At 43.5% G+C, this 16,966-nt stretch overlaps 1 protein-coding gene across 13 annotated transcripts in view; it reads left to right on the top strand.

The window, feature by feature from the left end:
* RBM47 (RNA binding motif protein 47) overlaps nt 1–16,966 on the top strand; it is a 92,305-nt gene that overhangs the window by 34,742 nt on the left and 40,597 nt on the right. The window contains exons 1-2 of one of the 13 annotated variants that reach the window (XM_081958996.1): nt 4,651–4,803; nt 5,004–5,173. The exons of 10 other annotated variants lie outside the window; for them this stretch is intronic. The gene's annotated coding sequence lies outside the window, so the exon portion shown is untranslated. Of the gene's footprint in view, nt 1–4,647; nt 4,804–5,003; nt 5,174–16,966 lie in introns of those variants that run through there. 2 more of the 13 variants (XM_081958994.1, XM_081958989.1) reach the window with 2 other exon arrangements.

Raw genomic sequence — 16,966 nt, 5'->3', positions numbered from 1 at the left:
TGCTTCTTGTTCTACCCTCAGGTGCCTTGGGGAATAGTTTGACTCCCTCTTCTTTGTGGCAGCCCCTGAGATATTGGAAGATTGCTATCATGTCTCCCCTAGTCCTTCTTTCTCTTAAGCTAAACATACCCAGTTCCTGCAACCGTTCTTCATATGTTTTAGTCTCCAGTCCCCTAATCCTCTTTGTTGCTCTTCTCTGCACTCTTTCTAGAGTCTCCACATCTTTTTTACATCGTAGTGACCAAAACTGGATGTAGTATTCCAAGTGTGGCCTTACCAAGGCATTATAAAGTGGTATTAACACTTCAGGTGATCTTGATTCTATCCCTCTGTTGATGCAGCCTAGAACTGTGTTGGCTTTTTTGGCAGCTGCTGCCCACGGCTGGCTCCTATTTAAATGGTTGTCTACTAGGACTCCAAGATCCCTCTCACAGTTATGACTATTGAGCCAGGTACCACCTATACTGGACCTGTGCATTTCGTTTTTCTTGCCTAAATGTAGAACCTTATTCTTTCACCAAGACTTCCAAGATTCCCTTCCAACCCTATTCTTCTATATTCGAATGTTTCCCTTGGACGGTTTGTGGACTGGGTCAAGGAGGACATCTAAAACTCAAATATTCAGTAGGTCAGAGGACTCCTTACCCTTGGCCTTCTTAATAACAAAATTACCTTTCGGCTATTTGTGTCCCTGTGATAATAGCTTTGGAACGCAGAGGGAGTCTTGTTTTGCTTGGGAATAATTTGGTCGCTTAAATATGGCAACAATCTCACAAGGGAGGGAGGGATCTCTTTGCAGAGCTTGGAGGAAGCTGGGGAGATGCTTGGAGTAAGCTCAAGCCTCATCCTCGTCTACGGGCGTCAGGCTACAACTTCCACCAGGTCTGTCAGTTATCCATTGTGGCCCCCAGGAAGAGGTTTTAGGGATGTCATAGTTCAACAAACGGTGAGGTCCCAAGTTGAGATTAACTGTAGATTGCCGTATTTTTCAGAGTATAAGACACACCTTTTTCCCTCAAAAAGAGGCTGAAAATCTGGGTGCGTCTTATACACTGAATACAGCATTTTTGGCCTTCCAAAAACCTGTCCCCTTCACCAAAATGACCATGCATAGTCTTTAGGAGACTTCCAGAGGGCTCCTGGGGGCTGGGGAAGGCAGAAATGAGAGAAAAACGTGCCATTTTTTGCTCAATTTTGCCCCCCCCTCCAGCCTCCCGGAGCACTCTATAAGCCTCCTAAAGGCTATGCATGCCCTTTTCTTGGGGGAAAAAACATCGGGGCCATTTTTGGGAGGTCTGCAGAGTGCAAAAATCTTTTTTTAAAAAATTTGCCTCTTCAAAATCTTGGTGCGTCTTATACTCCGATGCATCTTATACTCCGAAAAATACCATAGCTATAAATTGTGAGTTTCAACTGCAATGGATGTGGCTGACAGATCAGAATTAGCTTGGGCTCCTTCATCTTTTCTGTAAATTGTATTTCTGGGATGCCCTCATATTGGTTGAGATATGACACAATCAGGGGTGGGATTCAGCCAGTTCGGACCAGTTCGGGTGAACTGGATGTTAATTTTATATCCGGTTGACCGAACCAGAATTTGCAAGGACTGGCTGGCCCTGCCCACCCCTCCCCTCCCCTTCCAGGAGTCTCCACATGGCCTATTCATCATGCCAGGTTAAGTGCAGGATCCACGCGGCAGCCTTGGGAGGGCAAAAAATGGGCCTTCCAGAAGTTCCGGAAGTCTGGAAATGGGCCTGTTTCCAGCTTCTGGAGAGCCTCCATCATCTGGTAAAGGTAAAGATTCCCCTCGCGCATATGTGCTAGTCGTTCCCGACTCTAGAGGGCGGTGCTCATCTCCGTTTCAAAGCCGAAGAGCCAGCGCTGTCCGAAGACGTCTCCGTGGTCATGTTGCTGGCATAGCTCAACGCCGAAGGCACATGGAACGCTGTTATCTTCCCACCAAAGGTACCTTCCCTATTTTTCTACTTGCATTTTTTATGTGCTTTCAAACTGCTAGGTTGGCAGAAGCTGGGACAAGTCAGGGAGCTCACTCCATTGCATGGCATCGGGGATTCAAACAGCCGAATTGCCGCCCTTTCTGATCAACAGGCTCAGCCACTGACGCACTGCGTCCCATCCAGCACCCGGGGGAGGCTGTTTTTGCCCTCCCGGAGGCTCGAGAAAAACCTGGGGAGGGTGAAAATGCCCCTCCCTGCCGTGTTGTAGGAGGCTGCATAGATCATGCCCACCATGGCGACACTCACCCAGTGGTTAGGCAGAGAACTGGTTGCTAACATTTTTCAATCCCACCCCTGGATCAATGCATCTGGGTATGTTTTTTTCGCCTTCTCTTGTTTCCTGCCATACATCTATTTCCCACTTCTAATTTCTTAGCTTTTGACTTGAGCTAGGATTGTAGATCAGTGGCTAAGACGCTGAGCTTGTCGATCAGAAAGGTCGGCAGTTCAGCGGTTCAAATCCCTAGCGCCGCATAATGGAGTGAGCTCCCGTGACTTGTCTCAGCTTCTGCCAACATAGCAGTTTGAATGCATGTAAAAATGCAAGTAGAAAAATAGGAACCATCTTTAGTGGGAAGGGAACAGCGTTCCGTGCATCTTTGGTGTTTAGTCATGCCGGCCACATGACCCCGGAGGCGTCCTCGGACAGCGCTGGCTCTTCGGCTTTGAAACGGAGATGAGCACTGCCCCCTAGAGTCGGGAACAAATAGCACATTTGTGCAAAGGGAACCTTCACCTTTACCTTGCTGTGTGGATTGTAGATATTTCTATGTGATCCATTGATGATGTTGGGATGTCTTCATTCAGGTATGACCACCTCTGGATTTTTTTGATGGTGTCACTTGGCAACTGAACAAGGGTCAACTTGGTCTCTATACCAAACGAATGAGCCGTTGGGATCCCCATATCAAAACAACTTATCTTATGTGCGGCCAGATCTTAAAATAACATCAAACACAGCACAGTACTTAAGCAAAATAGTTCAATTGAGATCGGCATAGGCGGGACTGATTGGGGTAGATTGCAAGGGTGACACCAAAATATCATTTTATCACATTCTTTATCTAAATCTTAAATTATTGTATTTTGTTCCAATTTCATTTTAGACTGTATTTCATTCCAATTTCATTTCAAATTGTATCTTATCCAATCCCATTTTAAATTGCTTTGATCAAATTTTAGTAACCATTTGCTTCTGGACTGATGCATTTTGATATGGCCCAAGAGCTAATCAATAAAATGAATGAATGAATGAACTGAACAAGGTCCCACTTGGTGAGAAAACCTTCTCCCGTAATCAGGTACTTTCCTGTTGGATTGGGCTGCCCATCTTAAATCCTGACTGAGGATTATGGGAGTTAAACCCAACACCTTTGGTGGAGATCAGTTTGGGAAAGGTTGATTATAATGCTTTGGTAAGACCACACTTGGAATACGGCATCCAGTTTTGGTCACCACGATGTAAAAAAGATGTGGAGACTCTAGAAAGAGTGCAGAGAAGAGCATCAAAGATGATTTAGGGGACTGGAGACTAAAGCATATGAAGAACGGTTGCAGGAACTGGGTAGGTCTAGTTTAATAGAAAGAAGGACTAGGGGCGACATGATAGCAGTCTTCCAATATCTCAGGGGCTGCCCCAAAGAAGAGGGAGTCAAGCTATTCTCCAAAGCATCTGAGGGCAGGACAAGAAGCAATGGATGGAAACTAATCAATGAGAGAAGCAACTTAGAACCAAGGAGAAAATTCCTGATGTTTAGACTAATTAACCATGGAACAAGTTGCCTCCAGAAGTTGTGAATGCTCGAACACGGGATATTTTAAAGAAGATGTTGGACACCCATTTGTCTGAAGTGGTGCAGGGTTTCCTGCCTGAGCAGGGGGTTGGACTAGAAGACCTCCAAGGTCCCTTCCAACTCTGTTATTCTATCCTATCCTCCTATAGATCTTTGGCCTGCTGCGAGGACTTTGTCATTTCAGATCCTCTCGGGATACCAGCGGTACAAGTTTCTGTACCCTTTTGTGTAATTTTTAACCAGAATGGAATGCAGAAAGGCTGGTTCGAAAGTGGTAAAGAGTTTTAACCTGGGATAGTAGACGTGGAAAACTGGCAGTGAAGGAAGACAGACTACCTTACGGGGAAAACACTTGTGTGTATGTGTGTGTGCCTGCGTGCTCACACACATTTGGGAATTGCGTGCGTGTTATCAGTGAAAGTTTCGTCTTCCCCTTCCCCTTCTCCATTTCTTTCCTCCAGCCTTCAAAGTGTTCATTGCAAATTGCTCGGGTTTTTTCCCACACACACAAAACAAACTTATTAAGATGTTTTGATCGGAGCGTAGAATCATTAGGAAACCTGTTTAGTGACCCCTTCTTTATTTGCGGTTCCTGATTGTGGGGTGTTTTTTTTAGAACCTTAGAAGGCTTTAGAACCGAGCTAACGAAAGACAGGATCCCACTTTGCGACCAAGAAATATGTGGGGATGATTCCGAACCATCCTATTCCCACCACGATGGCTGCCTCGCCCTGCAGCCTTCGACTCAAAGTCCTTGCTGTGTTTGTGTTACCTGCCGGCAAGGTTGCGTGGCTTTTTTTTTTGTTGCCTTAGATCCTGTGCGCTCCTGTGTTTGCATGAAGGGTGGGACGAGAGAGAGGCTGGTGAGCGTCTTGTAAAACATTTACAAAAACCAGCCAGCCATAGATTTGAAGGGCATTCCACTGCCAAGCTGCCTGGGGGAGGAGAAACAGAAGGCGTACGTGAGCAGACGAAGGACAGCTACTTAACAGGTACGGTTGCAATATTTGGCTTTTCCCCCCCTGCTATTTTTGAGAGTTAGGGATGGAGGGGTGTCGTTGGCCCAGCAGGACTCAAAGAAATGAAAGCAGTCACCTCAAATAAAGGCGAGGGAACCTGACTTACACAAGCCCAGCGAGGGTGGGCAGTTGTGATTTTTTATATATATACACCTTTTTTTATATCTAAAAAGGCAGCCAAAAGTCTAGTTCTTGCAAAGGTGCAGCGTGTTGTCGCCTGGATGAAGTTTGCAGCTGGATTCAGTACCAAATTTCCGCTAGAGAATCCGAAGCCTTCAAATCAGCAGTTTCTGGGAACGTTTGAACGGGAGGGGATTTAATCGAATCGAACCTCTGAAGGATAGTAAGAAAACTTCTTGTTTTTCCCCCTTAGAGGATGTTTTGCTTGTAATTGGAGACGGCCTCGCATGCCGTAAGATATAGATTAGGTACATTGCATAACGTCTCTCTCGCCGTATATGTATTATTATTATTATTATTTTTAATGTTGAGATCCTATCATAGCCATTGCACATCGGAGAAAAGTACAACTCTGATTTGTAACTTGCCCAAGCTGGTTCTGTTGCCAGTTTTGTGTTGCTGTTCTGTAAATGCACTACTAATCAAGCAGAGAGTTATTTTTCTATTCATGAATTTTCTTCTCTCTCTCTCTCTCTCTCTCTCTCTCTCTCTCTCTCTCTCTCTCTCTCTCTTTCTTTCTTTTTGGTACTGAGAGATTAGAGAAACGCTTTGGGCAAAAGTTCAGAATTTTTATCGCCTGGGGAAAATGCCCTGCGATTGTTTCATAACCACAATTGATATATTGAATAGCGTTGCTGCAGTCCTTTATTTTTTCCCCCTCTCTTTTTATTTTCTTTTTTGCGATTTCAAATTGTCAATTGGATTGTTTAGAGCCTGTAGCACCCAGATTGCAATAATATACATAAGAAAAGAAAAGAAAGCACATTTTCCCATAACCCTGGATCTTCCAGAATAGGATTTGGCGTGTTTGAAGTGCCCTTTTAAGCAAACTATTATCAAAAAATCGGATTGGAGGCATTCCCATCAGAAATTTAAACACGTTTATTTCCCCCAGTTCTGTTCCTGCCTGTTTTTAGAATGTCAGTACAAAAAAAGGAGAGGGAGGAACGTTCGATAACGTTTAACATTTTTACAAATCTTTCGCTCGGGGTTTGGAAATGCACAACCGAAAACCACAATTATATGGTTTTGGAAAGTGGCAATCCGAAGAATTAAAGTGGGTTTAGGAGAGAAAAATTGCACAATGGGGTCTTAGAAGTGTTTTAAAAGGGGAAGCTTTGTTTGAGTTAACTCTTGACGAAGGTGGATAAGTCTGTGTCGCTCGCTTGGCATCAAAATTATTATTTTGAATTATTTGATGTTGGCTTCTCTTTTCCTCACAACCCCTGTCTCCCATCCAAGGATTCACCAAGTGTGACTCTGCTTAGCTTTTCAAGTTCAGCCACAACTGTCTACACTCTGCATGAACCCATTATGGTAGTAAATATGATTATATCTAACACGACTTATAAAGTGTTTAAGGGTGCAAACTAAGTTCATTGTTTTGTGTTATTTCTTTGGAAGTACAGGCTGTTTTTTTCTAACCAAGTTTGTTGGCCTTTTGCGTTTGTTTATTTGCTACCTAGCAAATTTCTTACATTTGCTTCTAAAGATCAGCCTACAATGGCCTAAAAAATGTTTTTTTTTTTTAATCCCATTATTAACTCGGAAATGCAAATTAAAAATCCTAACTTTAGTTAATTGCGAAGGCAACCATTTATACAGTTTCCCCAAGAGTCCAGTTTTTGGTTAAAAGACTGAAGGGGATTTGGGGTGTCTTTGGTTAATGACCTTGAAGCTCATTGAATGTTTTGAGACAGACAAAAAAATAACACTAGTCCTCTACTTACGACAGTTTGTTTAGTGATGCTTCGAAGTTAGAAGGGCACCCAAAAAGTGACTTATGACTGTTTTTCACACTTACGACCGTTGTAAGAACCCCATGATCACATCATCAAAATTCAGATGCTTGGCAACTGACTCGTATTTATGACGGCCGCAGTGTCCCGGTGTGTGTGTGTGTGTGTCACGTGGTCCCCTTTTGCGTCCTTCGGATGAGCCAAGTGAAGCTGGATTCACTTAACAACCTTGTTACCAACTTATCAACTGCGGGGATTCATTTAACAACGGTGGCGAGAAAGGTCATACCGTAGGACAAAGTTGCCTGAAATGTCTTGCTTAGCCACAGAAATTTGGGGCTAAGCAACTGCGGTCATAAATTGAGAACTACCTGCACAGAAACTAACATTCACTGCTTGTTAGCGAAACCAGTGCACTTCCTTTCCATTTTTAAAAGCTTTCATTTTTAATCTCGGACCTTATCTCGTACACGTTTGACAAACTAACTAAATAAATAAAAATAAGAAGTGCTGGAATTTTAGTAGCTCCAAATCTGGTGTGTGGATGGCAGGATCAAATGTCAAGATTAAAAAAGAGAGAGAGATTAGCCATTTTGTTTTATTCTTTTGCAATGTTTAAGCCAGTATTTGAAAAATGGCAGAGATCTCTATAGTAATTGGAGACCAGTTCAGCTCTGATTGCTTAGTAACATAATAGAAGACCGTAGCCTTATTTTCGGAGATATTATGCAAAGCTATGGCTAGTTCTTTGGAAAAGTCTGAAAGATGGAAGGAAAGAGAAGAAGAGGCAGCTAGCAGCAAAGGAGTTGGACCCAAAGGTGCTTCTTCAAAAGGCAATGAGACTTTGTTTTTCCTTGAAGATGTTTTGCTTCCAATTCAAGCAGCTTCTGACTTGAAAAAGCACCTTTGGGACATCATGACCTGGAGGACTGAGAATCTCCATAGATATAAAGAAGATGGACGTAATTAGAATTCACCATTGAAAACTTGAAGGTCCAGGCTAGGATAGTTCATCTTGGAGAAGGTCCATCTGAGTGGTTACTACAAATAACGCCAACTGGATGACCCATAACCGTCTTCCATCGTCCTACTTTTTTCTTCAGGGCAGAATTTTATGGAAGAGCTGCAGGGCTTTTTTTTTTTAAGATAACGGAATCTAAAATCGGTCCAATTGAGGGTGAGGAGAACAGCCATTCTGGAAGACGGAATGGGAGGACTCGCCATGACCAGCTCACTGCGGGGCAATTTATCAATTCAATTTCATTATTTAAAATACATTTAAAAATAATTTAATTTTCATCATTCCCATTTCATTCTGTCCCTCCTTTTGCGCCCTTTCTTTAATGATTCTATTCTGCTATTTCTTTGGTATTAGCATAACTCTTATCCTGCAGTGAGTTTTCCCATGATGAGTTGGCCATGACAGGTTGGCTGTGACAAGTTGGCCATGACGAGTTGGCCAACAAGTTGGCCATGACAAGTTGACCCTGGTGAGTTGGCTATGACAAGCTGACCATGGTGAATTGACCATGGCGAGTGGCCTTGGAGAGTTGGCCATGACAAGTTGGCCATAACAAATTGGTTGTGACAAGTTGGCCTTGGCAAGTTGATCATGGTGACTGGGCTGTGATAAGTTGGCCATGGTAAATTGACCATGGCGAGTGGCCTTGGTGAGTTGGCCATGATGAATTGGCTGTGGCGAGTTGACCATAGCGAGTTAGCCAAGATGAGTTGGCCATGGTGAGTTGACCATGGCAAGTTGGCCATGGTGAGTTGACCGTGGCAAGTTGACCATGGTGAGTTGGCTAATGGAACAGGAAAACTGAGGATGTCCTCAAGTGAGGGGGAAAATCTGTTCCCCTGTTCTGATGTTATAAGTGAAGTAACGATTACCCCATTGCTATTTGTCTAGGGCATCCTTGTTTACCGACTTCTACTCAGTCCCCCTCTGTAAGTACGCAAAAACCTTGTGAAGCAACGTTTATTTGGAAGGGAGCAACTGGAATGAAGAATCTTCTTTGGGGAGACTAATCCAGAGGGTGTGAATGTTGTTGAATTTCTTTTAAGCGGAAGCCAGGTTCATTTGAATGATTTCATGTAGAAGTATGTCCACAAATATGACTCTGCGCAAACGTGCATTAGCTTACTCCTAACAGGAAGTTCTGGGTCCCTCAAGGGTAGGTCTTGTATTCCTGGCACAGGGGAGGAGCTGCAAGAAAGCCGTTGTGGAAAGCTTGAAGGTTGAAAGACTCTGTCATCAAGATCTGAAGTTTAACTCTACTTAAGGCAACAAAAGTCCAGAGTCACCTAATTACACAATTAAAGAAGGGTGCCATCCTCCCTTCTCCCCCGTTTAATTAAAGCCAAAATCAACAATGGAGATCCACGCTATATTTCCCCCCGTGGCTGAAGGCTGTATTGATATTCAGGCAGGCCTCAACGTATGACCAGAGTTGAGCCCAAAATTTGGGCTGCAGAGTGAAACATTTGCTAAGTGAGTTTCGCCCCGTTTTATGGCTTTTCTTGCTGCCGTTGCGAATGGATTTATTGCCGTTGCTAAGTCAGTCACACCGTTGTTAAGTGAATCTGGCTTCCCTGTTTGATTTTGCTTGTCAGAAAGTCTCAAAAGGGAAGGGCATGACACACACACACCCCGGGGGGACGACAACACTGTGGCCGTCATAAAGATGAGTCACTTGCCAGTGTTCTGAATTTTGATCACATGACCTGCAATGGTTGTATGCGTGAAAAAGGGTTGTTAAGTCGCTTTTTTCAGTGCTGCTGTAACTTTGGTCACTAAATGAACTGTTGTAAGTCGAGGACTACCAGTACAGGCAATCCTCGACATACCACAGTTCATTTAGTGACCATTTGAGTTACAACAACACTGAAAAAAGTGGGTATTTTTCACACTGTTGAAGTTCCCCCTATGATCAAAATTTGTATGCTTGACAACTGATTCATACTTACGATGGTTGCTGTGTCCCGGGGTCATGTGATCAACTTTTGCAAACTTCTGACTATGGGGGAAGCCAGATTCACTTAACAACTTATTACAAATTTATCACCTGCAGTGATTCACTTAACGACGGGGCAAGAAAGTTCGAAAAAAGGGGACAAAACTCATTTAACAAATACTTTGCTTAGCGATGTGAATTTTGGGCTCCATTATGGTCGTAAGCCCGGGACTTTAGGTGTGTGCAGAAAATGGCACCTTGTTTTCCTCGTGAAGTTTGATGTCCTTTGCTTCCAGATTCGAAGTGTCTCGTTCTCACCTTCAGTTGTACCAGGAAGAGAAAGATTCAAATAATCAAAACTCCCAAAGGGTTGTGAATTGTGGCTTTTGGGGAGTCCACCTTCAATTTTGGGTCTTCTGTTTTACCATTTCGGCTAAATTAATTAGTAGCACAACTGACCTACACGCAGGAAGTGTCTCACTCTTTGTCCCAAAGATGCTTTTTATAAAACAGGCAACTGGACTTTCTGGTTTTTTCTTTGAAGACGTTTTGCTTCTCATCCAAGAAGCGTCTTCAGCTCTGACAGGATGGTGGGGAATGGAAGGATTTATATTCCTTGCAGACAGCTGGTCATTTGCATCCTTTTAGAGAGTTGTTGAGGCCGCTTGTAGGTTTGCCTGTGTCCTCAGGGTCACCTGAGTGGTGCAAATGGGTGTGGAGCCTTCTTGGAGCTGTTGAAAGGATCTGTGTTATAGGCTGGAGATACATGACGTCATATCCCCCCCCTCTGTTGAGAGAGGGCTGTTTAATTTGGACCTTGATGGCTTCTTTGACTCCTCTTTCAAACCGGCTGTCCTCTCTGTCCAAAATATGGGCTTTGCTGCCTTCAAAAGAGCGGCCTTTGTCTTTTGAATGCAGATGGACTGCTGAATCTTGTCCTGATGGGCTTGTTCTCCTATGTTGTGTTTATGAAGTGGCTGTTTTGTTTCCCCAATGTCCAGAGCTTCACATGTCTCACTGCTTTGTACTGCATATACCGTCAACAGCTCTCCAAAGGATGCAAATGACCAGCTGTCTGCAAGGCGTATCAGTCCTTCCATTCCCCAACATCCAGTCAGAGCTGAAGAAGCTTCTTGGAATGGGAAGCGAAACGTCTTCAAGGAAAAACCAGAAAGTCCAGTTTCCTCTTGAAAAAAGCACCTCTGGGACATCCATGACCTGGATGATTTGAGAATCTCCATAGGCATGTCTCACTACTTGATATATATATATTTTGACATCTCTTACTCTTACATGGGGCGGTAATGCCCTGAGATATAGGAAGGGGAAAAGACATGGGTCATAAGGGGTCAATACAGCTAGTCCTCGACTTACGACTGCAGTTGAGCCCAGAATTGATGCTGCTAAGCAAGACGGTTATTAAGAGAACTTTGCCCCATTTTACGACCTCTCTTGCCACCGTTGCTAAGTGAATCACTGCGGTGGTTAAGTTAGTCGCACACGGTTGTTAAGGAAATCTGCCTTCCCTGTTGACCGAGCCTGTCGGAAGGACGTAAAAGGGGACCACATGACTCTGGGGCGCTGCAACCGTCATAAATAGGAGTCAGTTGGCCAGTGTTGGGATTTTTATCACGTGACCAAAGGGAACGTTGCTGTAAGGGTGAAAAAGGGCCATAAGCCACCTTTTTCAGTGCTGTTGTAATCGGGCATGCACATTTGCACAAAAATAGGTTTGCACATGCGCAAAATGTTTTAAAAAATGAAAAAAAATTAAATTTGTGCAATTACATCTGTTCTGCGCATGCGCAGATGCAAAAATCAAAATGGCGGCCCTGTAGGAGAACCGGTTCGGGGGCTTGGCAGGCCTGGGTGGCTGCCGGTTCCAGCGATCCAGGCTGCCAAATCACTACCGGTTCGGCCAAACCAGTTCAAACCACTAGGAATCCACTTCTGGTTATAACTTCAGTCATTAAATGGACTGTTGTAAGTGGAGGGCTACCTGTAGAATGGTTCTTTGGCCATTTGTTGCTGTGAATTCACGGGTTCTTTCATCGGATTATTATTATTATTATTTTTGGTCCCACTTCTATCAGTCCCAAATTCATCAGGATTGTCAACATGATTAAAGGCTACCTTTGGGCCCGCAACGACACCGTCACAATCACAAGGTAGAGGTGGAGAAGAGCTTGGGGTCCCCTAATTACTTGCGTTGGGGTTATCCTTTATACTATTTATGTTGTATTTGTTGTCGTGAATTTTGCACCAGTGGGCTAAAACCAATTTCGTGGCATTTATTTTGTACAATGACAATAAAGTCTATACTATACTATATTTAGATATTTCATCTATGTACATGATTAGCCAGAAAGGAAGGATATAGTATAAAGGTTAAGACCACACCTAGAGTACTGCATCCAGTTTTGGTCACCACAGTATTAAAAAAGATGTCGAGACTCTGGAAAGAGTGCAGAGAAGAACAACCAGGATGATGAGGGGACTGGAGGCTAAAACATACGATGGACGGTTGCAGGAACTGGGCATGGCTAGTCTAGTGAAGAGAAGGACCAGGGAAGACAGGAGAGCAATCTTCCAATATTTGAAGGGCTGTCAGAGAGGAGGGGGTCAAGCTATTTTCCAAAGCACCTGAAGGCCAAACAAGGAATAATGGATGGAAACTGAACCAGGAGAGATTCAACCTGGAAATAAGGAGGAATTTTCTGACAGTGAGAACAATCAATCCATGGAACAGAATTTGCCTTCGGAAGTTGTGGGAGCTCCATACCTGGAAGCTTTCAAGAAGAGACTGGACTGCCCTCTGTCAGACATGGTGTAGGGTCTCCTGCTTGGGTGGAGGGTGGGGGTTGGACTAGATGACCTACAAGGTCTCTTCCAGCTCTGTTAATCTGTTAAAGTCCTGGAGCAACAAAGACAATTAGGGAAATGGAGAATAAAATATATGAACTGTTGCAGGAATTGGGTATGTCTAGTCTAATGAAGAGAAGGACTAGGGGTGACATGATAGCAGTCTTCCAATATTTGAGGGGGTTACCATAAAGACGAGGGGGTCAGTTTATTCTCCAAAGAAACAACAGACAACTCATCAACGAGAGAAGCAACCTAGAACTAAGGGGAAATTTCCTGACTTGTTAATCAGTGGAACAACTTGCCTCCAGAAGTTGTGGGTGTTCTAACTGGAGATTTTTCCATTGGACAACCATTGGTCTGAAGTAATATAGGATTTCTGCCTAAGCAGGGGGGTGGACTAGAGGACCTCCAAGGTGCCTTCCAACTTGGTTATGCTTTTAGTCTGTTACTCAGATTCTAGGAGTCAGGTAGACAGTGGTGGGTTTCAATTGGTTTTACTACCGGTTCGCTTGTGCGCATGCGCAGAAGTGTCGCGGGGTGGGCAGAGCCTCCCACCACCGCCATTTCCGGTTCGGACAATCCGGGCCGAACCAGGAGCAACCCCCCCCCCTGCAGATAGCCCCGTGGAGAAAAATGTCTGAACGGCAATAAGGGCAAAGAGCATGAGAAGTTTAAAAAAACAAAAACAAATATTGTTTGAACAAGCTGTGAAATACATTGACATGCAATGAAGAAGAAACACACAGCGGTAGAGGCAAAGAAAAAGAAGACAAAAGAGCTTGTGTATGTAAAAGGAACTCGCCAATAGTACATTTTCCATCAGAGAAGAATGTTCTCAAACAAATCTTGGAGTAGCTGGCCCCTTATCGCTTCCTTGTAAGTCAGGGGTGTCCAAAGTTGGCAATTTTAAGACTTGTGGACTTCAACTCCCAGAATTCCCCAGCCAGCTCTGCTGGCTGGGGAATTCTGGGAATTGAAGTCCACAAGTCTTAAAGTTGCCAACTTTGGACACCCCTGTTGTAAGTCATTCTTTAGTGGGACTAAGTCAGGAATAGATTGGAGATGTGAAAGGTGGTATTGCTGTGTTTCACAAGTTGTGAAGACGGCGCAGTTTAGAGCAATAGAAATTACACAATTAACTGAAGTTAAATGGCTGGAGAATTCTGGGAGTTGAAGTCCACACCTAAATACTAATTTATGGGCAGGCTTGAATTATTGACAGGACTAATATTTGGAGATAAATATTAGAGATAAATATTGGTTGTGAACACAGGACGTACAATTTAGCAAGAAAATGCAGAAGGCGGAGACAAGGACTTTGCCCAAGCCCACAAAATTAATGTAAACTAGCATCAGAAAAGGATGCTTATCTGATCAAGGGGCGTGGTGGCTCAGTGGCTAAGACGCGGAGCTCGTCGATCAGAAAGGTCAGCCGTTCGGCGGTTTGAATCCCTAGCGCCACGTAACAGAGTGAGCTCCCGTTACTTGTCCAGGCTTCTGCCAACCTAGCAGTTCGAAACACGTAAAAGTGCAAGTAGAAAAAATAGGGACCATCTTTGGTGGGAAGGGAACAGCGTAATGTGAGCCTTCGGCATCTAGTCATGCCGCCCCCTAGAGTCAGGAACGACTGGCACATATGTGCAAGGGGAACTTTTACCTTTACTTTTAGTATCAGATAACAAGTTTCAAATTAGTTTTGGGTGTCACATCCTGGGCTGCCAAGCAAGCCACATACCAAGTGCCAAGCATCAAAACCAGTCAAGTTAATGTTCTTCCTTTGAATCCCAACCCATAATATCCACAAGAGAGAATCTTATTTAGATCAGGGACACAATTAAGGTCAGACACCCTTCGCAATTGGGTTTTCGTAGAATCAAGCAGAGCGAATGGCTTGGTAAATTTGCAGCTGGCACTGCGGGCAGGGTGACTTCAGGGCACTGAAGCTGGCACTTCGGTACTGGTGTTTTGGAACCGATCTGCCCAGCTTATCAAAGCGGAGACCCACCATCTTGTTCGGTTCCGCTGATGGTCGGATTGGCCACGTGCTAGAATAGATCCATGTAGCCGAAACGGCTGAATCGACGGAGGTGGTGGTTGTGGTGGGAACCTGGAATGAAAAGCAGATGAATCTACTAGATAACCAATAAATTCTTAATGCAAAGTAAGATGAGTTGCTTTGGTGCCTAACTATATCCAGGCGGCCATTGACGGTTCTTCTTCTAGTTGGTAGCTATTAATCCTTACTTGCTTCCAGGAGTTGTGGGTGCTGCAACACTGGAGGTTTTTAAGAAGAGAATGGACAACCATTGGTCTGAAGTGGTATAGGGTTTCCAGCCTGAGCAGGGGGTTGGACTAGAAGACCTCCAAGGTCCCTTCCAACTCTGATATTCTATTCTATTCTATTCTATTTTCTGATATTCTGTTCTATGTTCTGATATTCTGTTCTTTATTCCGATATTCTATTCTATTCTATTCTATTCTATTCTTTCTAATTCTGTTCTATTATATTCTACTCCTGTTCTACTCTTCTCTACTCTACTCTACTCTATTCTACTCTACTCTACTCTACTCTACTCTACTCTACTCTACTCTACTACTTCTAATTCTGTTCTGTTCTATTCCTGCTGCACTCTATTTCTAATTCTGTTCTATTCTACTACTTTATTCTATTATTTCTAATTCTGATTCTAATTCTACTCTACTCTACTCTACTCTACTCTACTATGCTCTACTATACTATATACTATACTACTTCTAATTCTGTTCTATTCCTGCTCTACTCTACTCTATTTCTAATTCTATTCTATTCTACTACTTTATTCTATTATTTCTAATTCTACTCTAATCTACTCTACTCTGCTCTGCTATGCTATGCTATGCTATGCTATGCTATGCTATGTTATGCTATGCTATGCTATACTAATTCTGTTCTATTCCTGCTCTACTCTACTCTATTTCTAATTCTGTTCTATTCTATTCTACTACTTTATTCTATTATTTCTAATTCTACTCTGATCTACTCTACTCTGCTCTGCTCTGCTCTGCTCTGCTCTGCTATGCTATGCTATACTAATTCTGTTCTATTCCTGCTCTACTCTACTCTATTTCTAATTCTGTTCTATTCTATTCTACTACTTTATTCTATTATTTCTAATTCTACTCTGATCTACTCTGCTCTGCTCTGCTCTGCTCTGCTCTGCTCTGCTATGCTATGCTATGCTATGCTATGCTATACTAATTCTGTTCTATTCCTGCTCTACTCTACTCTATTTCTAATTCTGTTCTATTCTATTCTACTACTTTATTCTATTATTTCTAATTCTACTCTGATCTACTCTACTCTGCTCTGCTCTGCTCTGCTATGCTATGCTATGCTATGCTATGCTATACTAATTCTGTTCTATTCCTGCTCTACTCTACTCTATTTCTAATTCTGTTCTATTCTACTGTGCTCTACTCTACTCTATTCACACCATAGCTATGCAGAAGAAGAAAGGCAGGTATTTTACAGTAAAAGTAAAGATGGCTCTTGCCTTTTAGAGTTGCAATAGTCTTGTTCCCTTTTGGCTGCAAAGTGAAGGATAGCTATGAGAAATGCCATTTCGATTATGGCGTTTTTAAGCTGCGAGGGAATTTTGGCATTGAAAAAGTCCGTGCCGTGGACTCTTGCATCCTTTGAGAGAGTCATTGAGGCCACTTGGGGGCTTATCTGTGTCCTCGGGGTCACCTGAGTGGTGCAACTGGGGATAGATCTTTCTTGGAACTGTTGGAAGGATCTGTGTTGCAGAGAATTGTGCCGTAAAGAATGCAGATGACCAGCCGTCTGCAAGGAGTATAAATCCTTCCAACTCCATCATTCAGTCAGAGCTGAAGAAGCTTCGTGGATGAGAAGCGAAATGTCTTTTAAAAAAAACCAAGAAACTCCAGATGCCTCCTGAAAAAGCACCTTTGGGACATCATGACCTGGAGGACTGAGAATCTCCATAGATATAAAGAAGATGGACGTAATTAGAATGCACTGTTGAAAACCTGAAGGTCCAGGCTGGGATAGATCATCTTGGAGAAGGTCCATCTGAATGGTTACTACAAATAACGCCAACTGGATGACCCATAACCGTCTTCCATCGTCCTGAATTGACTGAGAATCTCTACAGACTTTTAGCTATACAATTTTGGAAGGACACCCTTTGAACGGTGTGGGATAGGAGTGGATTTCCAGAGGGGGAAAATATTACAGACTACAGGAACCATTTGCACCACTCAGGTGACCCCGAGGACACAGATAAGCCCCCAAGTGGCCTCAACGGCTCTCTAAAAGGATGCAAATGACCAGCTGTCTGCAAGGGGTATCAATCCTTCCATTCCCCACCATCCAGTTGGAGCTGAAGGAGCTTC

Source organism: Natrix helvetica (assembly GCF_964273705.1).
Source record: "Natrix helvetica genome assembly, chromosome: 7".
NCBI classification, from domain to species: Eukaryota; Metazoa; Chordata; class Lepidosauria; order Squamata; family Natricidae; genus Natrix; species Natrix helvetica.
This window is presented reverse-complemented; position numbering and strand designations above follow the sequence as displayed.